Genomic DNA, 21547 nt, shown 5'->3' on the forward strand with positions numbered 1-21547 from the left:
CATACACACATACTCCCTCCCCGTTCTCTATCTTTTAACACTTACAAAACTGAAAAGATTCGGTCTGGGCTGGGCTCAGGCCACCTGGAAGCTGCAAAGGAGTTTGGCATCTCGCCAGTGGCCAGCTGTAGCATTGTGCTCTCCGTTGCCGTCTCAGTTAATTCCAGGCATTGGCGATTGTTGCCGTCCCTGTTTACGGCCCACCCCCTCCGCCGGCCTTCCCGGGCTCCCCTGGGCCGATTGTCCCAGGCCGTCTCTTGTTTAATGCTGTTTTGCAAGTTATTAAGCCCTGGAAGTCTATTAATCACAGTTCAGGGGCTGTGGAAGCCCACACAGCGGCGGCTGGGGGAGGGGCAGCGGACAGGCACGCTCGCTGGTCTGAAAAGGCTTAGACGGTGGTCCATTCAGATCCCTAACGAGATCATTACCACTAACTAAATACAAACCTGACCCCTTCGACCCGCTGGGAAATTACGTAGGAGGTCCCTCCCAGTGTGGGACATTAATATGCTGTCCCGGTTCCCCTCCCTGTTCCTTCTGTCCATCCCACCCGCACCTCCCCCAGCCTTTACCCTTCCCCTCTTTCTATCCAATGGCCAGAAAACTAAACCTATCATCAAAAGAAGTCTAATCACTGCTGTGATTGTGGTAAACCAAGCCTGACAGACATTTCACTGAGACCTCAATAGAGCACATCAGTGCAACCTCCAAACCCTACCTCCACCCCCCATCGTTGGTGCTCTTATTTTCTCGCTTTTTAAAGCGGGAGCCAATGAGCGGCGAGGGAAGCTGGGTCTTTTCAGATTACTCGACACACTGTGTCCACTTTTCGGGGGACCACCTGGCAAGCTCATTTTAATATAACGCTGTCCCTCTTTCATTCGGTCTGGCTTTCTTTCTTTCTTTCTTTCCCTCCCTCCCTCCATCTCTGTCACTTCTTCCTCTAATTCTGCCTCTCAAGCCAAGCCATGTCCGTGAATTGCATCTAATCCATTGACCCTGCTAGAACATTCCTGGTTAGCACTCGTCGGAAGAGGCTGGATTTGGGGGGATTACATGGTTGTGGTACTGCTGGGTGGCACCTGTGACTGGGAGCGAAGCGAAACAATTACGGCTCGCCACAGAGAGGACGAGAGCCCCCCGTGTATCCCAACTTTCATTCTTTTATCCTCCTCTTTTTTTAAGTCGAGGGATCATGGACTATCACCTCTCTAATCTCTACCTGTGACAGTAGCGCTGCGCTCCCACGCAGGGTGGCCTGTGACCCAGGAAAACAGTGGAACGGCATGAGAGAGGGAGCCCTCCTGGTTTATGTGAAGTTTCTGTCACTCTTAGTGTTTCAAGTGTCTCCACTTCAGGGAGTGAGAGCTTAGCTGTACCACTGAAAACAAGTGGGTGTGTCTTTGAGAAACCAACATTCCCTGATGCTGCTGCCCCATATTATCCCCTTCTGAATCTCCTTCCCTCTGTCGGACGATTTCAAAGGGCTCAAATTGTGAGGAATCCAACTTGCCTTTTGGAAATCAAAACTAGTCCATGAGATGATTCATTGAAACTGCTAGAAACATGACTGAACCCTGAACTTTCGCAATGTCCAGGGAGCAAGATTAATAAATCAACACATGATTGGGCTTATTAAAACAAGAAATTAACTTACATTTATCCCTGTCTGCTGGCTTTCACATCACAGCTCAGGATAGTTGTTAGACAGTCTAAGTGACTGTGCACATTCTTGTGATTAACCACATGACATTATGGTTCGGGTAATCGGCTCAAAGGTGGCAGATTTCAGATTGTATACATACAGATGGTACAAGCAACTGCAACTGGGAATCTTCATGTATTCCTTTGTGGAAAGAAATACTCTTTAGTATAGAGGACGAGAAATTACTTAAGTATAAATAAATAAATGCAGAAATACATACATAAATAAATAACTAATTAATTCAATGCTAAAATAAATAAATGTAGAAATGACTCATGTATACATACATAAATGCATAAATGAATGAATAGATAAAAGGCAGAAATACATAAATGGACGAAGAAATAAATGCTGAAATAAATAATGCAGAAATATAGAAATGAAGAAATAAATAATTACTTTAATGCTGAAATAAATAACTGCAGATATGCATGAATGAATACATAAAAAAAAAGTTTCATTTTTAATTGTGCTATTTTGTACCATTTTGTGTTATACCACATTTATTTCTACATTTATTTATTTTACATTTATTTGTGCATTTCTACATTTATTTATTTATGTGTCTGTATGTCAATAAGGTAGGCGGTCCAAAACACTCTCAATACAGGATTGGTTGAACAGGATCGTAAACGTTAAAGTTGTATTTCATCTGTTAAATACAGCGGGTTTTTAAAGTAGCTACCATTGCTAATGATTTGCGTCAAGGCACACCTCCTGTTTGGGACACAGCGCTGGAGATATAGCTAATTTATTTGGAGTGTGCGAGAGAACAATTTGTCGTAGGATGGCACAGCATGGGATAATGTCATTTATAAACATTGCGTTAGTTGAATGTTTTGAAAAAAGGATGTGTGCCTCGATTACATCCAAAAGAAAAAGATATGGTGGACATCCCATGTTCGTCTCAGTTTCTGTGTGCATGTGAAGCTGGTCTGCTGCGTCGTGAAGAACAGACAGCGGCAAACACAGCTGGATCAAAGTGTATCCATATCAGCACTGAGATGAACTAAATCATCGACTACATGTTTCAAACAAAACAGAAGGTCTGCTTGGTGCATGATCTATATAATTTGCTATTAAACAAAAAATTTTAGTAATGTTACTTAAAAAAATAAATAAAATAAATAAACATTAGAATCCTGTTTAACCAATCCTGCATTGAGAGCGGTTTGGACAGCCTACCTTTCAGAAATATAGGAATGCATAAATAAATGTAGAAATACATAAATAAATGTTGAAATTAATGTAGTGTTACACAAATGGTACAAAATTAGAAATGACAGTTGACAAAATAATTTGTTCATTCATTTATGCATATCTGCATTTATGTATTTCTACATTTATTTATTGATTATTTTATGTATTTATTGTTTTATTAGTACTTAGGTAATTTCTAAATGTATTTATTTATTTAGGCTTTTATGCATGTTTATTGAAAATTATTAAAAATGTTATTGAAAGTGAAAGAAGAAAAAATATGAATGTGCTCTCTAAGTACACATTAGTAGCCTTTTTATTTGCAAGTACAGTAAAAAAAATATATATATATGTATATACCTATACAATTTGAAGTACACTATTAAGTGTACACATTAAGTGCATTTTCTTTTTTATAAAGATTATACCGTCCTTCAAAGGTGAAACACAAAAACTCCCCATTTTGTCGAAATGAGCACAGGACAAAAAAAATTAAAAAAATAAAATAAATCCAAATTCAATCAAAAATGTAAAAAGCATTTTTCTCAGTTTGCCTTTGTTGTCGTTGTCTGTAGTTTCCTTCTCTCTCAAGGCCTTGTCATTACGCTGTCCATGGTGCTTAGCTGAGGGGCCTGAAGATTGCAGGCTGCATGTTTCTGTTTGCACAAATTACTTTTATTGGTTATGCTGATATTCTCTCCTCAGCAATGTACTTCTTAAATAATACTGTATAATACAAACTTTTCTACATGCAGTCCATTTTATATTTGTGGGGAGTGGGTGTCATTATAACAAAGTAGTTGGTTTTTGTTTGCTTGCTTGGGCTTTTGGATTTATGGAAAATAAGGTTGACACAACCTGCTTTAAGAACTTTAGACAGTTTATTCCCAAACATATATATATATAAGTGTAAATGTGCAGTCACACTTTATTTACACCCCTGAGGTACAATTCTCATTATTTACAAAACATTAACTATGACTCTTGCCTAAATTAACTCCTAATTTGCTGCTTATTAATAGTTAGTAAGGTAGGTTGTTAATTTAGATTCTGGGTAGGGTTAGGGATGAATATGGTCATAAGGAATATGTGCTTGGTTCTTATAACATGGTTAATAACACCTAGTTAATAGTGAGATTTGGTCCCTATGCTAAAGTGTTTCCAAATGTGCATACTTTTTAAGCAACAAATAAAATGTATATGAGGAACAGAACTGTAGCTTTTTAAAGAAAGTTCAGGCAGATTAACTGTTCCACACATGCAATGAATGTTCTTGTTGAGAAATGAACCTCTATTTCTATTACAACCCGAATTCCGGAAAAGTTGGGACGTTTTTTAAATTTTAATAAAATGAAAACTAAAGGAATTTCAAATCACATGAGCCAATATTTTATTCACAATATAACATAGATAACGTAGCAAATGTTTAAACTGAGAAATTGTACACTTTTATCCACTTAATTAGCTCATTTAAAATTTAATGCCTGCTACAGGTCTCAAAAAAGTTGGCACGGGGGCAACAAATGGCTAAAAAAGCAAGCAGTTTTGAAAAGATTCAGCTGGGAGAACATCTAGTGATTAATTAAGTTAATTGATATCAGGTCTGTAACATGATCAGCTATAAAAGCTTTGTCTTAGAGAAGCAGAGTCTCTCAGAAGTAAAGATGGGCAGAGGCTCTCCAATCTGTGAAAGACTGCGTAAAAAAATTGTGGAAAACTTTAAAAACAATGTTCCTCAACGTCAAATTGCAAAGGCTTTGCAAATCTCATCATCTACAGTGCATAACATCATCAAAAGATTCAGAGAAACTGGAGAAATCTCTGTGCGTAAGGGACAAGGCCGGAGACCTTTATTGGATGCCCGTGGTCTTCGGGCTCTCAGACGACACTGCATCACTCATCGGCATGATTGTGTCAATGACATTACTAAATGGGCCCAGGAATACTTTCAGAAACCACTGTCGGTAAACACAATCCGCCGTGCCATCAGCAGATGCCAACTAAAACTCTATCATGCAAAAAGGAAGCCATATGTGAACATGGTCCAGAAGCGCCGTCGTGTCCTGTGGGCCAAAGCTCATTTAAAATGGACTATTTCAAAGTGGAATAGTGTTTTATGGTCAGACGAGTCCAAATTTGACATTCTTGTTGGAAATCACGGACGCCGTGTCCTCCGGGCTAAAGAGGAGGGAGACCTTCCAGCATGTTATCAGCGTTCAGTTCAAAAGCCAGCATCTCTGATGGTATGGGGGTGCATAAGTGCATACGGTATGGGCAGCTTGCATGTTTTGGAAGGCTCTGTGAATGCTGAAAGGTATATAAAGGTTTTAGAGCAACATATGCTTCCCTCCAAACAACGTCTATTTCAGGGAAGGCCTTGTTTATTTCAGCAGGACAATGCAAAACCACATACTGCAGCTATAACAACAGCATGGCTTCGTCGTAGAAGAGTCCGGGTGCTAACCTGGCCTGCCTGCAGTCCAGATCTTTCACCTATAGAGAACATTTGGCGCATCATTAAACGAAAAATATGTCAAAGACGACCACGAACTCTTCAGCAGCTGGAAATCTATATAAGGCAAGAATGGGACCAAATTCCAACAGCAAAACTCCAGCAACTCATAGCCTCAATGCCCAGACGTCTTCAAACTGTTTTGAAAAGAAAAGGAGATGCTACACCATGGTAAACATGCCCCGTCCCAACTATTTTGAGACCTGTAGCAGAAATCAAAATTGAAATGAGCTCATTTTGTGCATAAAATTGTAAACTTTCTCAGTTTAAACATTTGCTATGTTATCTATGTTCTATTGTGAATAAAATATTGGCTCGTGATTTAAAAGTCTTTTAGTTTTCATTTTATTAAAATTTAAAAAACGTCCCAACTTTTCCGGAATTCGGGTTGTAGTTTCCTGCACTAAAAATGACAAGTATGTTAGGATCTTCTAATTGAAGGCCTGTAAGCCATGCCTGGTATGTGGCCATGCCCATTCAAGACATTCTATCACCTCGTTAATCCGTGATAAGATCACTCTCCTCAGACACTTCAAAAATAGAGATGTTAAGCAAGCAACGATCCAAACGTCACCCTGCTTTACCTGGATCTTATCTGACCCAGAACAGACATTTTATTCTCCATTGCACTGCAGACATGTCATTTCTATTGTCGATGTCACTTCTTTTATTGATTATTTTGATTACAATGGAACAACAGACATGAAATGGGTTAGCTGACATCCAGATGCAATCTTATCAAGAAATATAATAAGTTTTCTTTGGTAACATACACACAGAAAGAATTGCTTTATATTTTCTTCCATGATGTTATTCAGACATATACGTACAGCTGAACTACTGCCCTGAATTTTCCTCATACACATGCACAAACACTCATATCCATCAGCATTCAAGCGGTCATACCACGAATGAAGAGCTTTTTCCGATGGGCCATGTTGATTGTTCATCGGCACTGACCAATTGGAATCCTATCATGATGATCTCCAGCATAACAAGTAATTTTAACCTGCCTGCGATCCACCCCCTCACCACACTGCTGTTTAGCCTCACCCCACAAACAAAAACACTCACTGCATGCTCATGTTTAAGAGCACGCTAATTAATTCCACTCTGAAGCACTTTTCTGCTTCTATTTGCTTGGATACAAAACGTCAAATCCCTCTTATGCGTGCAAATAAACACTCTGAACAACAAAGAGACGGGAAAAAAACTAATAAAAACTGATGAAATTGACTGAAGGTATAACATGATGAATGCTTCAGAAATAGGCTCATGCCACCCTGCTAAATTACTCTCACCCCCAACAGACGGCTTTTGCTGATTTGCTCTAGTTTTGTGTACAGGCTGCATTGGAATATTTCCGAACTAGTCGCATAAGTGATGTCAAGCATTGGTTTACACAATGTTTTGGTTTTCTGAGTACATCAAGTGTAAAAACAAACACACAAGGTCCCTCTCAGTTTCACACACACACACACACACACACACAACACATTCTCTCTCATCCACACTTCGTCTTCTCATCATGTCTCACGGCCACACATGATCTGCTCCATATTTCATGCTCCGCTGGTGTCGACATCTTCCAATTCCACAGCGGCCAACCGGCTAGCATATGTTCTGGCTGAGTAATTAGATGAAGCCCAACAGGTGTGAGAGAACCAATGGGATCCGAGCCGTGACACCACATCCCTCTAGTCATTACCCTAGCGCTCACCACCGTATCAGGACCTCATATAATATTCTGAGCCTTTCCTCATCCTGTTCTTGCTAATCTCCCTCACAAACACAAACGCTACTTCCCTGTCAGGGTTCGCCTAGGCCAGAAGTGAGCTGCCACGACTCCAATCGCCACCCCTCCAGGTGAGCGTATCTCTACATTTGAGGGCCAAATGAAGCGGAAATGGAGTATTTGTTTTCCCACACTCGTTTTCCTTGCATCCTCGCCTCTTCCTTTTCGCCTCCTCCTTCTCCTGTAGTTAGGACTCATCAGCGCTGAGGCGCAGTGCCGTGAAGTGAAGTGTTAATTTAGTGCTCCTGCTGGGCAAGAGGCTGCTGAGGAAGCAGAGGTGAGCTCTTGCAGAAAATGACCCTCATGCTGTGATTGTTCTTGTTTTTTTTTTTTTTTCTCTGCATGTTTGAAAGCTTCAGACCGCCACTCAGAGATGAAAACAAAGGAGGAGAGATGGCGAGAGATAATGCATCAGCTGGAGAAGATTACCTAAACCACACTGCAACATATTCATGTACTGACTATCAATGTCTTTTAGTGAGCTTGTGCTATTGAAGTTGAACATGCATGTGGAACAAATTTAGATGTAACATTACACAAGCAATGTTTTATTTAAACACATGTATCTGCACATACACAGGCTCACAATATTCCAGCCTTTCATTTCCCCCACCATCGCTGCTCACTTTAGCAGAATGATTAATTGGGCCGGGCTCAGCTCTGTCCTCTGAGAAACTTAAACAAAAAGCCAGGCTCTATCCGAAGATTACAGCCACACATTACAGGCTGAATGAACCATGAAATTGCTTTTTTCCCCACCTGCAGTGCACTCTCTTTGCAGCGTGGTCACTGCCGCTCTCAGGAGGAGAGCAATGAAGTTTCCTCACTCTGAGATAATAAAACAATCCTTCAGACCTCCAGCTCATAGCACCAGCTCCAGTTAAACACTGCGTATGTTATGCTACAGGGGCTTAAAATTATATAGGGGGTGAAAATGACAGAATTGTGAAAATATAATTTTATATATATATAATATAATATATATTCTTCTGTTCATAAAGCCTGCATTTATTTGATCAAAAATACAGAACAAAATGTAATATTGTGATATATTATTACAACTTAAAATAATTGTTTTTAAATTTATTATACTTTAAATTATCATTTATTTCTGTGATGCAAAGCTGAATTTTTAGGATCATTATCACATGATCCTTTAGAAATCATTCTAATATGAGGATTCATTATCAAAGTTGGAAACAGTTCTGCTGCTTAATATTTTTTCAGAACATGTGATACTTTTTTAGGATACTTTGATGAATAAAAAGTAAAAAAAAAACATGCTATGTTTTTAAAATATAAATATTTTGAAATAACAATATACACTACTGGTCAGTAATTTGGGGTCAGTAATTTTTTTTTCTTTCTTCTTTTTAAATAAAATCAATACTTTTATTCAGCAAGGATGTTAAATTGATAAAAAGTGATAGTAAAGAAAATATATTATTAGAATTTGTTTTTGAATAACTGCAGTTCTTTTTAACCTTTTATTGATCAAATATATTAGACAGCAGAACTGTTTCCAACACTCATAATAATCAGAATATTAGAATGATTTCTAAATGATCATGTGATGTTACATTTGACACTGAAGGCTGGAGTAATGATGCTGAAAATACAGCTTTGCATCACAGGAATAAATTATTTTTTTTTAAAGTATATTCAAATAGAAAACTATTATTTTAAGTTGTAATAATATTTCACAATATTACTGTTTTTATATATACAGTATATTAAAATTAAATAAATACTGTAAATAAATTAAAATCTATTATATATAATAAATAATAATAATTGTAATAAATAAAAATGCTGTATTAAATGTTCCCATGAATCGGAAATATCTCCTCAGTGCATCACACATCAAGATTCCCTGGTCTGATAAACCTCATTTTTAAGCAGATACTGCTCGTCACCTGTACAATATTATCCAAATGACATTATGATGTGACTGTGTTTCAGTGGCAGAAACTGGTGAACTGGTCAGGGTACACAGAAAGTTAAATGCAAAATAATAATAATAATCCTCAGATATCATTTATGAAAAAAGGCTAGGCTGGAAGGTTCACCATCCAGTAGGACAATTGCCCTAAGCACATAGCCAAGACAATGCAGAAGTGGTTTAGGGATGATTCTTTGAATGTCCTTAAGTGGCCCAGCCAGAGTCTGGACTTGAACTCAATCAAACATCTCTGGAGAGACAAGAAAATGGTTCCCATCCAACCTGATAGAGCTTGAGAGAATCTGCAGAGAAGAATGGTAGAAAATCCAGTAGTGCAACTCTTGTTTCACCAGCCAAAAAAAAATACTGTAATTGCTGTCAAAAGTGCTTCTGGTGAGGAGAGTTTAGGGTCTGAATACTCTAGAATATGTATTATATATGTATATAAATGTGATATGATTGTATTCGTTATGGTGCCATATACAGTTTTGTTTGCCAAATACAGTTTTGGTTGCTTAATTTTTAATTTTATGAAAGCTTCAAGTGCAGTTAATTATTCGTCATGCTAAACATGCAAACAGAAGACAGTGTTGTTGAAGCCATGCTCTTTTGTTTGCCTTCAAACGGTTAACCACTGCCATGTGTATCCTGTCACAAAATGCAGCAAAAAAATTTGTATATGGTAATAATGTGATTAAGGTGTGTACTGTTCATGTCTTTACTGCACTTCAATAACTAGATGAAGCATCATGCATTCCGTTTTTAAGATGAATTTGGTGGGAAGAACTGGGGAGTTTAGAAGTTGAGCTGAAAGAGCAGTGCTTGTGACTCTGGCTCAGCAGTGGTGTGTTTTATTTGAGCTCAGTGCAGCATCAAGACCCAAATACAAAAACAAAACAAAAAACTGAATGTAAAATGCTAAATGAATTCAAAGAACAAATGGGTGTGACAGTTTGGAATGAAGTATCGCCAAAACAAAAAGTGTTTATGAGTTTGTGGAACAATATAATATATGAATAATATAAGTCTGATGAAACTTAAATTGGTCACATTGACTATTAACTGGTTGGCTTGAAACTGACCTCAATGCAATAATGCAAATGCATTATTGACAGTGGACACTTCCTTTTCTAATGTGGCCGTACATTTTTGAGCAAGATTCAGATAACAATAAACCTTCCTCAGGCTGCTTATACATTTTGCATTAACATGTGACCTCTATCCAGTGTTGTCCACATACAGATTGAAAGTGTAGTCAGGTGTAAACGCACTTCTGAAGAGAATGTCATCCGATCAGTGTTTCCTGGTCCAGAGGTAGTCGAGGACACATTGTGATCAGATCTCAGAGTAATGTAGATGCAATCCAGCCATTGTGTCTGCATAAAATGTTCTGCAACTGAAAATGCTTTTCAAAAGAAAAAGAAAAAAACCCACCACTTCAGGTTGACTTTGCATCTGGCTGTTCTCTGCAAACTTATTTAATATTGTGCAGGAAAGACAGATCTGTTCGGTTATCCAGACAGAAAAGTAATTTGATGTTGCCAAGTGTAAACGCACTATGTTCCGATTGACTGATGATGTGATCTGCTTGGATCAGCTAAGTGCAGCTAAGTTAACTTTTCTCGTTGCTTGTTTATTTGGGTATTAGCAACATGCTTGATGCTAAGGCTTTTTTGATTATAACTGGCAACATGCTTCTTGCTTAAGCTTAATCAGGTATTGGCAAAATGCTTGCTGCTTAAATTTCTGGTTGTTATTGGCAACATGCTTGCTGCCTTAAGCTTGTTCTGGTATGGGCAACATGCTGTCGTAAAATGGTCTGATTTGAGGGGTTATTGCTATGCTCACTGCCTTTATTCATACTTGGCTGCATCGACTAATGTACGAAATGTTCAAATAAACATTTGAAAAAGTTTTATAAAATGGTAAACCTGACATTTCAGCCTTTAAATAAAGTAAAGGGTTAGGTCAAAAATTATAACAGATTAATAAAATTATGTATTTCATCTGCTCCATAAACAATTCTAGATACCTTATCCAAATTGTTTAACACTAGAACTACTGGAATGGCCATAGCGGTCATTCTGACCGTTCATACTAGACTGAAATGAATTCCATTTTTGTCATATCATTATTACATTTGAAGGTTCTTTGAGGTTTCACAATAAAATTTTTAATTTTTTAATTTTTAATTCGTATTTTATGACGTCATCACCCTAAAAATATGATATTTTTGTAATATTTGTGTAAATAGCTCCCGAATGTATCTCGCTTTGTGTCCAGCGAACGGGAGAGCAAAAGTTTTTCACTACAGTGAAAATGTTATAGCCTATTTAAAAGTCTAAATGGCAATAAATATGAACTAATGCAGAATATTTCTGTAGATAATGTTGTGAATTTTGGAAATGATTACATACATCTTTTTTCAATACATTTTTACTTTTGTACTTCTGGAGTTATTGGAAATGTTTGGATCAGAGGAACTGGAAACAATTCTATGCAGCCACCACTGGAATCGTGATCCATGAATAAATGGATCTGTTATGATAGTATAGGTAATAATAAATATCGTCACTGTCACAAAAAAAAAGCCTTATTAGTTTGTTTTATTTCACAATATCAGTCTTGTCCGGGCTAAAATTAGCCTAAAGTATATGCATAAGCTATTACACTAGCTTAAAAATAATAATAGCCATTATTGCTATTATTATTATTATGGCTATTTTATCATAACACTGAAGTAAGCTATTACTTATAACAGGCAGAATATAGTCTTCCAGCCTAGCATAGCCTACCTGGAACCGTGGCAGATTGAATGACAGCAGGTGTGGTATTGGAGGTGTCCACCTGGCTTTTTTTACGAACAGGAATTTAAGCTTAGCAATAAAATATAAAAACAACTAGAACAAAAGTTGCTAGGCAACATTGACTTGCATCTTCAATCATGGGAAAAACTGGCGACAGCAGAAATTATACACTGTATGTAATGCTAACGGTCAATTTGGCCACTTTGGCCATTCAAGGTAGAAATACTTATAGTATAAAATAACAATGTTATAATAAAATATATACACATTTAGGAAAAGTCAGGGTAGTATAGTTATATGGTTTTTATTTGAACAAAGTTATTACATTTTAAAATTCAGAAACGGTCAACATGACAGTCTTGGTTGTTCTAGTGTTAAATGTGTGGAATCCACATAAGCTTGTTTTTCATCAACTGGTCAGAATTTACAGCAGGGCATGCAGATTTGGTCCATTTTTTGGCCAGACAAAAGCTGCACACAGACTGAATGTAATTGTGACTCTCTGTAAATCCAATCTCTGACACTAGCTGGTGCTTATGAAACAGCAGAATTACAGCTATTTCCCCATAAGCCCAGAAGACAAAGCGACATTGTGGTTAACAACTCTACTTTATTAGGTATTAATCTTTTCTGAAGACAGTCAAAACCTTCAGAGGTACATTTATATAATTAATTCATTCATATATTCATTTGTATAATATCCTTAGAACTCTTTTAAAAACCTCCCAGCTTTGCAGGCATATTTCCACTAAAAACAAAACTACTCTGCCTTTTGTGTGCACGTGAGCCTGTTACTTAAAACTTTGCCTTATGCTGGATGATGTAACGGATATGCAGTTCATAGATTCATTGGTTCTGAACTCGTTCGTTGAATCTAAAACAATGCAAACCCAAAGCTTGTAGATTTTGAATTCAGGCATATAAACCCAACTCTCTCCAAACTAAATGCTTGGCCTGGCGCCAGCCTGGCTGGATTTAAATTATTTACGACACTCTGGACAAGAAATTCCACAGTTACGTGAGCAGCCTCAAAGGAGAAACGAAACACATTCCACAACACACACACACACACACACACAATTTACGCTCTTTATGTAAGTCCTTAATTATATGTATTTTGAATAAGTTTGTGTGTTGCATAAAGTGGTTAATCCTGTTATGCGAGGATTATAAATTGCTGACTTGTAAATTGGAAATGTTTCTCCTAATTTTAATGTTCTCAAATAGAATCATGAGTTGTAACCCTACCCCCCTGACCAGGTCGTAAAACTTTATGACCTAACTGACAGAACAGCAAAGCCAGATCACTGGTACCTTTTTAAAACGTATTTCTAAACATATTGACTGTGTTGCCTTTTTGGTGCATTAGATGTTTTCTATAATCAAATTGGAGTATTCAATTCAAGTTTATTTGTATAGCGCTTTTTACAATACAAATCGTTACACAGCAACTTTACAGAAAATTATGTTTCTACAATATTTAGTAGTAGCTAGTAGTTTGTGCACATTTGACATGATTTTAGAAAAAATAAAAAATAATAATAATAATACAAGACGTAGTCAGCTAGACGATGAACTATCAATATTATTAATTAATAGTTATTATATGATGCAGTCACACATGTAGCAATAATTGTTAGTTCTGTTTGTTGATTCAAGGTTAGCATCATCTGGGGTCCTCTGAGGGTCAGCATCATCTCTTCTCAGGTGTTCTGGATCCAGACTGGAGCTTGTGTAAATCCTAGTTACATAGAACATACAAGGCAAAACATAGAAACAAAATAGAGACATCATCAGCATAGCTGCTGATCCAACAAAGTAAAATTAGTTTAACCCAAGCTAATGAATAAAAATGCACATTTGATCAGATGCAACTACACTCACAATTTAAAAGATACATTATTCGTATGCTTGGCGAAAGAGATGTGTTTTTAATCTAGATTTAAACAGAGAGAGTGTGTCTGAACCCCAAACATTATCAGGAAGGCTATTCCAGAGTTTGGGAGCCAAATGTGAGAAAGCTCTACCTCCTTTAGTGGACTTTGCTATCCTAGGAACTACCAAAAGTCCAGCGTTTTGTGACCTTAGGGTGCGTGATGGGTTGTAGCGTGGTAGAAGGCTAGTTAGGTACGCAGGAGCTAAACCATTTAGTGCCTTATAGGAAAGTAATGATAATTTGTAACTGATAAGGAAACTTAATAGGTAGCCAGTGCAGAGACTGTAAAATTGGGGTAATATGATCATATTTTCTTGACCTCGTAAGGACTCTGGCTGCTGCATTTTGGACTACCTGTAGCTTGTTTATTGACGAAGCAGGACAACCACCTAGAAGTGCATTACAATAGTAATAGTCCAGTCATGAATGCATGAACTAGCTTTTCTGCATCAGAAACAGATAACATGTTTCGTAGCTTGCCAATGTTTCTAAGATGGAACAATGCAGTTTTTGTAACATTGGAAATATGATTTTCAAAAGACAAATTGCTGTCTAATATAACACCCAGATTTTTGACTGTAGAGGAAGTAACAGTACATCCGTCTAGTTGCAGATTGTAATCTACAAGATTCTGTGTAGTGTTTTTTGGTCCAATAATTAATATCTCTGTCTTATCCGAATTTAATTGGAGAAAATTATTTGTCATCCAATCTTTTACATTTTTAATCACACTCTGTTAGCTTAGATAATTGGGAAGTTTCATCTGGCCTCGTTGAGATATATAGCTGAGTATCATCAGCATAACAGTGGAAGCTAATTCCGTATTTTCTAATAATATTACCAAGGGGCAACATGTATATTGAAAATAGAAGGGGACCTAGGACGGATCCTTGTGGCACTCCATATTTTACTGATGATAAATGAGATGACACCCCATTTAAGTAAACAAAATGGTAGCGATCGGACAGGTAGGATCTAAACCATCTTAGAGCCTGCCCTTGAATACCTGTATAGTTTTGTAATCGATCTATGAGTATGTCATGATCTATGGTGTCGAACGCAGCACTAAGATCAAGTAAGACTAGAAATGAGATGCAGCCTTGATCTGACGGAAGGAGCAGGTCATTTGTAATTTTAACAAGTGTAGTTTCTGTGCTATGGTGGGGCCTGAAACCTGACTGAAATTCTTCATACAGATCATTTTTATGCAGGAAGGTGCTCAATTGAGCAGACACAACTTTTTCTAAAATTTTAGACATAAATGGAAGATTTGAAATAGGCCTATAATTTGCCAGTACACTAGGATATAGTTTTGGTTTCTTAATAAGAGGCTTGATAACCACCAGCTTGAATGGTTTTGGGACATGACCTAAAGATAACGACGAGTTAATGATATTGAGAAGCGGTTCTTCTGCTACAGGTAACAGCTCTTTCAGTAATTTAGTGGGTACAGGATCTAATAAACATGTTGTTGGTTTAGATACAGTGATAAGTTTATTTAGCTCTTGCTGTCCTATATTTGTAAAGCACTGCATTTTATCTTTGGGTGCGATGGATGAAACTGAAGTGTTAGACGCTGTAGAATCTACATTCGCTATTGTATTTTTAATGTTATCTATTTTATCAGTGAAGAAATTCATAAAGTCATTACTATTTAACGTTGGTGGAATATTTGAATCAGGTGGCGTCTGGTAATTTGTTAACTTAGCCACTGTGCTAAATAAAAACCTTGGATTGTTTTGGTTATTTTCAATGAGTTTGTGTATATGCTCTGCCCTAGCAGTTTTTAGAGCCTGTCTATAGCTGGACATACTGTTTTTCCATGCAATTCTAAAAACTTCCAAGTTAGTTTTTCTCCATTTGCGTTCAAGACTTCGAGTTACTTTCTTGAGAGAGTGAGTATTACTGTTATACCATGGTACTGTCAGGGATCTGCAAGAAATGGGACCCAAATGCAGAATGAGCAGACAAGGGTATTTTATTAACAAAACATAGACTGGAACAGCTGGGGGAATTTGCAGTGAAACGGTTCAAACAGATGGGCAGGGCAGACAATACGGGCAGGAGGGATGACCACAGAGACGGTCCAAGATGACCACGGGCTTGAGCACAGAGGAGGCAGCTCCAGAGGAAGGGCCAGTCAGACACAGGAAACCCGTAGCTTCAAGTGAAACTCAAATGTCACCAGTCTAGTCGCCAGGTAGAGACTCACGAGACTTGACACGTGAGAGAGGTGAGCTGCTTCCAGGCAGTGGGGTTCAGTGGCCATGAAATCTGAGTGGGGGCAAGACAGGACAATACACAAAACAAGACTAGACTCAAAACGACACACAGACAATAGAAAACAAAGAGTGAACAAAAGGCAAAATTACCAAAACTATCCAAAGAAATAAACCAGTTTAAAAACAAAAAGCCAGGATCCAAAAAAGGAACTGCACTCTCAAACTGAGTAAATGAAACCCTAAATCAAAAAGAGAAAAACAAAAACTAGATTAGGATGTGCACAATCAAAAAACAAGAACTAGATAAAACTAAAAGGCCAAAAAGGAACAGAGGATATAGACTAACTAGACAAGAGATCAAAAACAACTTGAGCAAGATCAAAAGGATAAATTCTGGCCCAAGAAGCAGGTAAACACCAAAAACGAACCAGCAGAGACACAAGGAAAGAGAACCCGATATATAGAGCAGTACACATGAGGATCAGGTGAAAACAATCAAGCAGACAAGGGCTAAACAAGGGGGCGTGACCAGGGGTAACAAGGAGGTGGGACAAGGGGAGCACGTGGCAGACACGAACAAAGACAGAACCATGTGCTTAAACACAAAACAAACAAAGAAACATGGAACAGAGACAAGATGGACAGGACTGTCAGGGCAGGATCCTGACAGTACCCTCCCCCCAATGGACGCCCCCAGGCGTCCACACTGGGCAAAACAGTACAGGGAGGTACCAACTGGGCGGGTGGCTTAGGAACAAAGCTTGGAACTCCAGGATAGCCAGTAAACCTAAGGGGTGGGACTGGGAGGGAGGAAAATAATCCTGGGGAATAGTTTGAGGTGGACCAGGGAGGTTCTGGCATATGGGATCCAAAAGGACTAGCTAATAGGGTGGGTGGGATAGGGATCTTGTTGGTGGTCCTTCTAGGGAGGTGGACTTGTTTTACTGGAGGAACTTTGGAAGTAGCCTTTATGGCCTCTGGGGCCAACTCTTGCTGCGTGGAGGGCCTTGGGACAAACTACGGTGCCATGGCCACATGGGCAGAGAGGGTGCATCCTTGGGAAAATGGTTCCGGAGATGCAAGAATGGATTCCGATACGGACTTGGAAGCACTCTCCAGGGCTTGGAGACAGCCATTGGGCTGGACTCTGGCGTGCCCTCCTGGGCTGTAAGGGCAGGTACTGGGCTTGACTCTGACGTGCCCTCCGGGGCTGCAGTGTTGGACTCTAGAGGCTCCTGGACCGGCGCAGACTCTGGGGCTGGCACAGACACTGGAATGGGCTCAGAGGTTGGAGCTGACACGGGCTCAGGGGGTGCCATCTCAACAGCAAGCTCTAGGAACATGACACGACTTATATGATTGCCCTTCTTGGGCATGACAGGATTAACCGGTGGTTCAGGTGAAGTTACATAGACAGTCACAGATTCCTTCTCTAGGGGAGAGACAACTGGTGAAGTGGGCATCTTAGGGTGTGGTTCCACCAGGTTACATACTTCTGGGACCACTGGATATTGGACCACCTGGCTAGGGTCCGCCTGGATAACAGGACTAGGAACATTCTGAATCTGGTCTTCCAAGACCACTGGAGATAGGGCATCCTGACTTGAGAAATCCTGGACCTCCGGACTTGGGGTCTCATGGCTTAGGCCCTCCTGGACCAGAGGACTAGCGACCTCCTGAGAGGGAATGTCGAACTGCACAACACAGGCCCTCATTTGATTCGGCTTCTGGAGGCACAGCAGTGTGTTATCGGCTGCCTCTGAATTGACTGCATTTAACTTAACCCCCTTAATCTTGGTTGCTGACTTGGCCACCTCTGGGATGAAAGGCCCCTTCTTTGCTAACTTTGAAACAGCAGGATCTGACTTGATTGGCTCTGGAATGTCTGGGGCGGACTGAATTGGCTCTGGAATGCCTGTGGCTGGCTGGATTAACACTGGAATAACTGGAGCAGACTTGACTGACTCTGAGACAGATGCAGCATTCTGGACTGCGCCCTTCCTTCTTGCCCTATACTTCCTTGGAGTCAGAAAATGATCTGGGACTTGACTCGGTGAGGGTAAGAGAGCAGGTTGGTCTCTGCAATCTGGCTCTGGAATGACTGGAGAAGACTGGACAGACTTGGGGATTGGTTCCAGACTGTATACCTCTGGACCCACTGAATACAGGACCAACTGAGTCTGGTCCTCCTGGACCAATGTGTTAGAACTCTCCTGACACTGGTCCTCTTGGCGCAGTGTGCTTGGGACCTCTGAAAGAAAAGCGTTTGGCTGCGCAATGGGTGCCCTCCTCTTCATACATCTTTGAGGGCTCAAATGTGCATGACTTTCAGCTTCTGGGGTGACTTCAACACTTTGAATCAACTCAGGACTGACTGGCGTGGGCACGACCGGCTCCAGCGTGGGCACGACCGGCTCTGGCGTGGCAAGGGCAGATCTAACTGGCTCTGCTACTGATGCAGCGTTGTGGGCAGCTCTCTTCCTCCTCAGTCTATGCTTCAACGTAGGAGATGGAATAGGGTCTTGAATTTGACTCGGCATGGAAGGGAAGGTGGCATGGTCCCTGCAGGCTGACTCTGGGGGTGTAAGAATCTGCCAGTCCTTACGATGGTGCAAATACTTAGAAAATGTCCAATAATCTATGCCTCTTAGTTGCTCCATCTCCCATTGTGGTAGGGGATCATCCAAGCAGAGATTAAAAGCCTCCTTTAGAGTGGAGTCTGGATACTCCAAGCCCCTTGCCATGGTCCAGAAAAACTGGGCAAATGAAACAACCTCCCGCCCCTGCTGGCGGAGCGATGCCACTGCCTGTGGGAGTGCCAGTCTCCCCTTAGCGGTACTTGGAGGAACAATACGGATGCTCATTGCTGGGTCCTGAGTTGGCTGGTTCGTTCTGTCAGGGATCTGCAAGAAATGGGACCCAAATGCAGAATGAGCAGACAAGGGTATTTTATTAACAAAACATAGACTGGAACAGCTGGGGGAATTTGCAGTGAAACGGTTCAAACAGATGGGCAGGGCAGACAATACGGGCAGGAGGGATGACCACAGAGACGGTCCAAGATGACCACGGGCTTGAGCACAGAGGAGGCAGCTCCAGAGGAAGGGCCAGGCAGACACAGGAAACCCGTAGCTTCAAGTGAAACTCAAATGTCACCAGTCTAGTCGCCAGGTAGAGACTCACGAGACTTGACACGTGAGAGAGGTGAGCTGCTTCCAGGCAGTGGGGTTCAGTGGCCAGGAAATCTGAGTGGGGGCAAGACAGGACAATACACAAAACAAGACTAGACTCAAAACGACACACAGACAATAGAAAACAAAGGGTGAACAAAAGGCAAAATTACCAAAACTATCCAAAAAATAAACCAGTTTAAAAACAAAAAGCCAGGATCCAAAAAAGGAACTGCACTCTCAAACCGAGTAAATGAAACCCTAAATCAAAAAGAGAAAAACAAAAACTAGATTAGGATGTGCACAATCAAAAAACAAGAACTAGATAAAACTAAAAGGCCAAAAAGGAACAGAGGATATAGACTAACTAGACAAGAGATCAAAAACAACTTGAACAAGATCAAAAGGATAAATTCTGGCCCAAGAAGCAGGTAAACACCAAAAACGAACCAGCAGAGACACAAGGAAAGAGAACCCGATATATAGAGCAGTACACATGAGGATCAGGTGAAAACAATCAAGCAGACAAGGGCTAAACAAGGGGGCGTGACCAGGGGTAAAAAGGAGGTGGGACAAGGGGAGCACGTGGCAGACACGAACAAAGACAGAACCATGTGCTTAAACACAAAACAAACAAAGAAACATGGAACAGAGACAAGATGGACAGGACTGTCAGGGCAGGATCCTGACAGGTACAGTACGTTTTTCTCTAACCTTTTTCAATTTGATGGGGGCAACAGCTTCTAATGTATTAGAGAAAATAGTGCCCGTGTTGTCAGTAATTTCGTCTAATTCATGTGTATTTTTGGGTACAAATAGCAGTTGAGATAGATCAGGCAGGTTATTTGCGAATCTTTCTTTGGTGGCTGGAACAATAGTTCTGCCCAGACGGTATCGCTGAGACATATAGTTAATATCAGTTATACGCAGCATGCACAATACAAGGAAATGGTCTGTAATATCATCACTTTGGGGTACAATATCTATAGCAGTAAGATTCCATGCGATATAATTAAATCTAGTCTATGATTAAAACGATGAGTGGGCCCGGTGACATTTTGCTTGACTCCAAAGGAGTTTATTAGGTCAGTAAACGCAAGTCCTAATGTATCATTTGCATTATCAACGTGAATATTAAAATCTCCCATGATTAGCGCCTTATCAACTGTAACTAGAAAGTCTGAGAGGAAATCTGCAAATTCTTTTAGGAATTCTGTATACGGCCCTGGTGGTCTATACACAGTAGCCAGAGCAAGAGATACATTAGATTTCTTTTGCATGTCTGACAGTGTAACATTTAGCAGAAGTATTTCAAAAGAGTTAAACCTGTATCCTGTTTTCTGGGTAACATTGAGAATTTCACTATATATTGTTGCAACACCTCCTCCACGACCAGTCTGACGGGGCTCATGCTTATAACAGTAGTTTGGTGGAGTAGACTCATTTAGACCAAATTAATCATTTGGTTTTAGCCAGGTTTCAGTCAAGCAGAGTACATCAAAACTATTATCTGTGATAATTTCATTTACAATAACTGCTTTGGGTGTGAGTGATCTAATATTTATGAGCCCAAACTTTAAAAATTGTTTTTGTTCATTTACTTTACATTTTTCTGGTTTAATTACGATAAGATTTTTTCTAGATCCTACATTATATTTTGACCTCACTATTCGGGGAACAGACACAGTCTTAATAGTTTTTACAGCGCAAGTACTTTTATCATTTAAGCGGGTGGAACAAAACTCATCATAATAGTTATCTGAGAATTGTCTTACTAGTCACATGGAGCGAAGTGTCCTGGAGATGTTGTCAGAGAGCAGCTCCGCTCCGATTCTGCTGGGGTGTAATCCATCAGCACGAAACAGCCTAGGACGCTCCCAGAAAAGATTCCAGTTATTAACAAATAGCAGTTTCTGTTCTTTACACCATGACAACAACCATTCATTTAAAGCAAAAAGTCTACTGAACCTTTTGTGTCCTCGTCGATACGTGGGCAGTGGTCCTGACACGACGATCATCGCCGCGGGCGTCGTGCTGCGAACCGTCTCGATTAGGCTGCTGAAGTCCCTCTTCAGGGTCTCCGTCTGCCGCAGCGTGGTGTTGTTAACCCCGGCGTGAAGCACGACCGCTCTGGGGCTCTCGTCGGCCTTCAGGATCGCTGGTATCTGCGCAGAAACATCGAGAACACGAGCACCAGGCAAACAATGAGTGTGCACTTTACCTTCGGCTAACGTAGCACTTTCGTGTCGGACGATGGA

The 21547-nt window shown here is 39.9% G+C and overlaps 1 long non-coding RNA gene across 1 annotated transcript; it reads right to left on the minus strand.

Moving 5' to 3' along the window:
• Positions 1–13495: 13495 nt before the first annotated feature.
• On the minus strand, positions 13496–21318 carry LOC132113305 (uncharacterized). The gene is made up of 2 exons (XR_009425141.1): positions 21065–21318; positions 13496–13702 (listed from the first exon to the last, which is right to left on the minus strand). It is a non-coding gene; the product is annotated as an uncharacterized LOC132113305 (long non-coding RNA).
• Positions 21319–21547: the final 229 nt, after the last annotated feature.

Source organism: Carassius carassius, chromosome 32, assembly GCF_963082965.1.
Source record: "Carassius carassius chromosome 32, fCarCar2.1, whole genome shotgun sequence".
Taxonomy (NCBI): Eukaryota; Metazoa; Chordata; class Actinopteri; order Cypriniformes; family Cyprinidae; genus Carassius; species Carassius carassius.